This window comes from Hyperoodon ampullatus, assembly GCF_949752795.1.
Source record: "Hyperoodon ampullatus genome assembly, chromosome: 6".
In the NCBI taxonomy this organism is placed as follows: domain Eukaryota; kingdom Metazoa; phylum Chordata; class Mammalia; order Artiodactyla; family Ziphiidae; genus Hyperoodon; species Hyperoodon ampullatus.
The window spans coordinates 120,694,771-120,701,132 of NC_136919.1; positions in this window are offsets into that span (position 1 = coordinate 120,694,771).

Here is a 6,362-nt window from a genome sequence, read left to right on the forward strand (position 1 = left end):
CTCAGGGAGACTCACTGTCTCCTCGGCTAGAAATAGAAGTGGCTGGAAACGTTTAACAGAAACTTGCTTTCAGAGCATCGCTTTTTACCTCCTGGGCACCGTGCTGCATCTTTATGATGGCTCATTCAGTCTTGTCTTTCCTAGAGAGGGGTACAGGGAGCGGAGCTCAGAGGCCACTGTGGGCGGGGATGGGGGATACAGGAGACGACATTTTGTGTGTGGATTGTGTCAGACTGAGTTAAATCGTAGAACACCCAGCTGGTGTCTGCAGAGAACTGCAGGATCGTTTGGGGTGGGAAACTCACACCTCTGATGTCAGAAGTGTTCCGGGCAGGGGTGTTTGTGTGAGTAAAAACCCAGTGGTGGCAGAAGGCAGACAGGCAGACAGAAGACCTCTTGGGAATACCTGCTCAGGTGCTGCCAGAAGCCCCAAATGACGCCTGCCGAGCTTGCTGGAATCCAGCACAGCTCCGAGAATCACGTTCCCTGACTCTTCCAGTGGTCCGTAAGCCTGGATGCCCTGGGTCAGGTCCTCCCCTGCTTGGGATGCTGGAACGATTCCACTTCCCGCCCACCCCGCCTGGTGCAATGGGACAGTGCAGAGAGCCCTTGGGCTGCCCCCCAGCCCTGTGCTGCCCCGAAGGGGCGTCCGATCCTGGGGAGGCTCTCGGGGCAGTGGGTGGTGCCCAGGCCGGCCCCCCCTGGGGAGGGGAGTTTACTGGAAGGAGGCAGAGTCCCTTGGGACCCTGGATGTCCTCCGACAAGTGGTCCTTTCTCGGGCTCCAGTTGTCCCCACGTGGAGGAGGGAGCAGGAGGAAGAAGCGATTGGACTGAGGGATTCCCTGTTTGACAGAATTATGGTTTAGGAAATAAATACACTCCAGTCCTGCAGAGCTGAACCACGCCTTACCGGACTATCTCCCAGGGAATTTCCACCCACTCCCGGCACCTGTCCCTGCCAGTCAGGAAACGCCCCCGGTGGACTTATCTCCCCGCAGTGAGTGTGGGTGACTGCTGTCCAGAGCCCCCCAACATTTGCGGTCTCTCTTCCTGAGTCAGTTTCCCTCGGAGGCTGCCTAGCTGTCTCCACCGCTGTTTGCTTTGAGCCTGGGAACAGGGTATTTAAAAATAGCCTTATCTGAAAGCTTCAGTGTGCCTGAGCGGTCCCCATCAGATAGGCCCACGGTTGTACTTGGCCTGTGTGTCCTGGCAGGGCCACACTACTGTCCTCCTCCAGTCTCTTCTTCTCAACTGCAGACTCGGGGCTCTGACAGAGAGCATTCGGAAGGGGGAGACGCTCTGCTGTTGCCAAGAAGCCAAAGAGAATGCTGTCTACAGAGCGTAAAAACCCCTTCCTAAATAAGACGGGTGAGGTCTGCAGGGGCCGGGGCGGTCTCAGTCTTGACTGATGTCACCAGTGCATGAGATGCACACTTACTGGGGCCACCAGGCAGCTATTGTAGCATCAGGCTGTGTCTCTGAAGGAAGAAGCTGCACCGTCCCCGAAATGTCACTTCTGCTGTCCCCGTACTCTGATCATCACCTTCTGTTCAGCTTTTCTCCACCAGCCCTGTCACTCAGCGAGTCCCAGATGGCACCGAGACCGCCAACCATGGACCCCACTGCTCTAGCACTGCTGTCACCCCCGCCCCCGTGTCCCCGTGTCCCCTCTCCCCTCCTCACTGGGTTTGGATTCCTTGGTTCAACACCACGGTTGCTCCTTTGCAAAACACTTTAACTTTTGATTCCTCGTCCTCCGTATACCTGCCTGACACACGCCCTCGCCACCGTCTGCCTGCTCTGTGTGCGCACGGTGGCATCTAACCATTGCTGGAGGGAAAAACAAAACAAAACAAAACACGCAACCACATTCACTGGATTTGCATCACACTGAACGACCACAAGCCTCAAATGGGCAGCCAGCACTCCTGGGTGACTTGACTACCCTTCCTAATAAACGAACATGCCCATTCGCTGAGATCATTATTTCAACACTTCTCTCTTCCCAAACCTCCAACATTCCACCACCTCCAAGTCACTCTCCTATTTCACAGAGAAAATAGGAAGGATCCAATGGGACCCTCCTCCTCTTCCCACCAGAGATCCCCTGACCCACTCGTCTTCAGCCTTCCCTCTCCCTACAGTGGAAGGGGTGTCTTTACTCCCCTCCCAGCCCCCTCTCTCCACCTCAAGAACTTCGCTGCTACAATTACTTTCTTCTCTCTCATGCACCATCAGTTTCTCCCTTCCTAACAGCTTATTGCCATTTGCATGTCTTAGATGCTGGCACCTTTATTATACATTTGTATTATGATTTGATACATTGTTAATATACAATGCACTCTATTATGTATTTATTTTGTTATACACTCTTTCGAGGAAGCCAAAACTTGTTTCCCTGACTTTATGACTTTGTCCAGCTCCTATTTCTCTGCTCTCTGTACAGCAAACTGCCTCGAGAGAGTCAATTTCTTCACTTTCCATTTTCTCCTCAACCCACACAACTGGACTCCTGTCCCTACCCCTGGACTGAAAGGGCTATTACCGTTGGAATAAAAGACAGATGATCTCCATCTTGCTTGAAAACACTGTTTAGCTCTCTGTCCACCTCTTCCTCGATTTCTCAGCAGCATTTGATATTGACGACTGTCTCCTTGAAACATTTTCTTCTTTAAGGCTCCCTGATGCCCCCTTCATCCGGTTTTCCTTGTACTTTACCAGCTGGTCTTTCTAAGTCTCTTGTGACTGTTCTTATTTCTCTCTCAGACCCCCAGGTGCTGGAGTCCCCACGATGCTGTACTTAGCCCCCTCGTCTATGTCTATGCTTTCTTCCTAGAGGAGTTTATCCAGGTATGGTGCTTTTTAATATCATCCAAACACCCAAATCCACACTCTTAAATTTATGCCTCTGACATTGGCCTTTTCCTGAAGTCCGGGTCCTTATAGCCAACCACCTACTCACTTCCTGCTTGAATGTTTGATAGACATTTAAATATAACACGGCTGAGACAGAACTGTTAATGCTGCCTGTCTCCCCGACCCATGCTCCCCTCAAACTTTCTCATCTCAGTAAACCCCCTGCCCCCCAATCCAGCTGCTGGCCAGAGGGCTATCCTTAGTCTCTATTTCCTGCACACTCCACATCCAAGCTACCAGTGGACCCTGTTGGCTTTACCTCCAACGTATCCAAAATACATCCCACACTAGGTCCCAAAGTAAATCCCAAATCAGACCGTGTGTCACCCCGTCCATAGCTGCCATGGGCATCCAAGTCACTCGCGTCCACTGTCACTGACCTCCAGTGGATGCCACGTCTGCCCCTCTTCCCCCATACTTTCTACATAGATCTTGCTAACACTTAAATCAGATCATACATCACTCCCCTGTTCAAAGACCTCAAAACACTTCTGGCACAATCCCAGTAAAACCCAGACTCCTTACTCTGACCCACGAGGCTGACCCCACTCGAGCCGCACTGCCCACCACACTCCCTCCCGCCTCAGAATCTGGGTCCTTGTTTTTCTCTCCAGAACACTCTTTTTCCTGATCTTTGCGTGGCTGCAGTTTCAGCTGAAATAGCACCTTCTCAGAGAAGCCTTCCCTGACCACGTGGTAAAAGCAACCCTCTCCCACACAAGGGAGGACACTGCTGTCACCTTTTACCTTCTCTGTGGCACTTAAAAGTATTTAACTTGTTTGGAGGCCAAATTAGAGTCATTTCCCTTTGGGCTGAAAAAGTATGCAGTCCCATCTGCAGGGGTGGAAAGGCCCAGTGGCTTCTCGAGTGCCCTTTGAACTACATGGACAACGCTGATGGCAGATCTCCAGGTGCCCATCCGTCCCTCAGCTCGTGACCTGTGCTCCATGCAGCCAGTTCATACTGGGAGCTCTTTGCAGGAAATAGATCCCAGTCACTCATCCGCTTGGTGTAAGCAGGTGATATGATCTCAAGGAACGGCTAGAGTGCTTCTCTCCAGCTGTTCCTTCTACAGAATGGGATTCCTAATACCTGCTCTGACCTGCAGACATGGACTTCTCCCGGGAATGAGAGACAGGAGCCATTCAAGACATGCCTTCCCTGCCTGCTTTGTCCCTTTAAAGGTTTCTCCAAGTGTCTGTAGACCACCTGTGTCAGTCTCCCGGAGTGTTTGTTAAAAACAGATTCCTAGGCCCCGTGCCAGAGCTGCACACCAGAACCTCTGAGTGGAGACCAGGAATTTCCTGGGAATGTGCATTTGCAGCAGGTGCCCCAGGTGATCCTCATTCAGGCTTCATTTTGAGCACTGCCACCTAAGATGTTGAAGAAGTTTGACACGAGTTCTCTGCACAGGACAGTAATGCTAAGCCCCGTACTTGGATGATAGAATCGTGATTTGAAATACATGTCCTGTGGGTCCGCTATCCAGCAGTGCTCTGAGTTTGACCCATATATTCTGAATCCAATCAGAGTCACCTTTGGAAGTGGCTAATGGAAGAGAGAGTGGATTTGCTTTGGCTCCGGCCTTGGTCAAATTCAGGAATAATGAATGCCTGCATCTCTCAGTTTCACATCTTGAGCTCACATAGCCCGCACCGGGAAGCTCCTGATGGCAACACCACCAAGCAGCCCTCCTTGGGGGAAGGTGCCATAAAGGAAGGAGAGTGATTCAGGTGATTGTCCCTCCCTCCCTCCTCCCGCTTCTTTCTCTTTCAATTTAGTGCTTGGCCCTGTGTGTGCTGTAACAGGAACAAGGTAAAAGGAAGCACATTTCTCCTCTTTATAAATATATTCTTTTGAAATATTTTAATTTCACTTTTTCTAACAGCAATATAGAAACAAACAATCATAAAAAATAAAAATTATAAATTGTCCATCGATCACGTAATAGCACTTGGTATTGCTACAGGGAGGAGGCCTGAGGCTGGGTCAGGTCATCTCCAGCTTGCCCGGGCTCCCCAGGCCTGTGACCACTGCTGAGCCTGCGAAGGCGTCAGACATCACCCTGCTAGGCAGTGTCATGGAGACTTCGAGTTTTACACCCAGGAGTCCTTGAGGGATGGCAGGGAGATGGGTAGATCATGAGTAAAACTGCAACAGTATCGTATACGTGTGGTAAAGCCAGAAGGCTGCCCTGGGGAGCTGGGCACACAGGTTAGGCTGCGACTGACTCAGGCACCTCTTGACCCACAGGAGGCGGGGACTTCACAAAGCTGAACTGACTTGGTCAGTTGTCTGTGTTCGCCGTGGAGATAAGGATGCTAACAGACACTGGACAGTGAGTAAGAAAACACTCCTGTCTTTTCCCCGCACTTCTCTTCCTGACTCCTCCTCCCCGCCCCTTATCCCCAAATAAAATTCCCTTGGCATGAACTAAGCACAATCGCTGAGACATCTAACCTATTCCAAAAAGTGCGCCTGTTGCAAAACCTATTCCATCAAGTGTTCTCGATCTCAAAGAATCATCAGGTCAACGGAGCAACTAAATTGCCCAGTTGACTCCACCTCAACTGGGTTGACGAAATTCAGGTAAATCACTCAGCTGAGGCTGGACCCAGCTTTTTTAGTTACTGTCATGACTGGTTCCTAGAAAGAAAACTAATCAGTTTGGCCTTTTTTTCAGTTGTGGAATGGGCCTGCCTGTGTGGGTTCAAGGGTGTGTATGTGTACGTCTCTGAAGAGTGAGCGTGTGTGCAGGCCGGCCGGCCACCCCAAGACCTCAAGGGCTTTTCTGGAGGACGCCTGGCAGGCACGCCTCTGTAGGACTTGGCAGTGCTCATTACAGAACCCCTGAGGAGATGCATCACTAGCTAGAGAAAACCTCCCTCCTTCCTGCCTGGGGAGGAGCCGGCCGAGGAGGCCTAGCCTTCCACTGAGGGCTTCTTCATGGACAAATGCTCTGCGCCTCAGACTTCTGCCACTGCTCAGAGCTGAAGCAAAAACAGACCTTGGCTACGTGGTGATACCGTCTTTGAAGGAAGCATAAACCCTCCGGCTCTTGGAAGTCACAAGGAAACACCAAATTCTTTTCTAACTAGGGACCAATCATCCACAAACTCCCACTCCTGGCCCATAAGAGAGAAGCAACCGTGTGTGTGTGTGTGTGTGTGTGTGTGTGTGTGTGTGTGTGTGTGTGTGTGTGTGTGTGTGTGTGTGTGTGTGTGTGTGTGTGTGTGTGTGTGTGTGTGTGTGTGTGTGTGTGTGTGTGTGTGCGCGCGCGCGCCTCGGCCCCACTGAAATTCTACAGGAGGACGAAGCATGAAAGACAGAGCAACAGGATGCCTCACATCGACAATGGAACCGTGACGACAGTAGGAATCGTAACTCGGGGGGTGACGGGGCTGAGTGAGTGGAGAGTGGCAGCTGGCAGTTTGTGGGTTTGGCA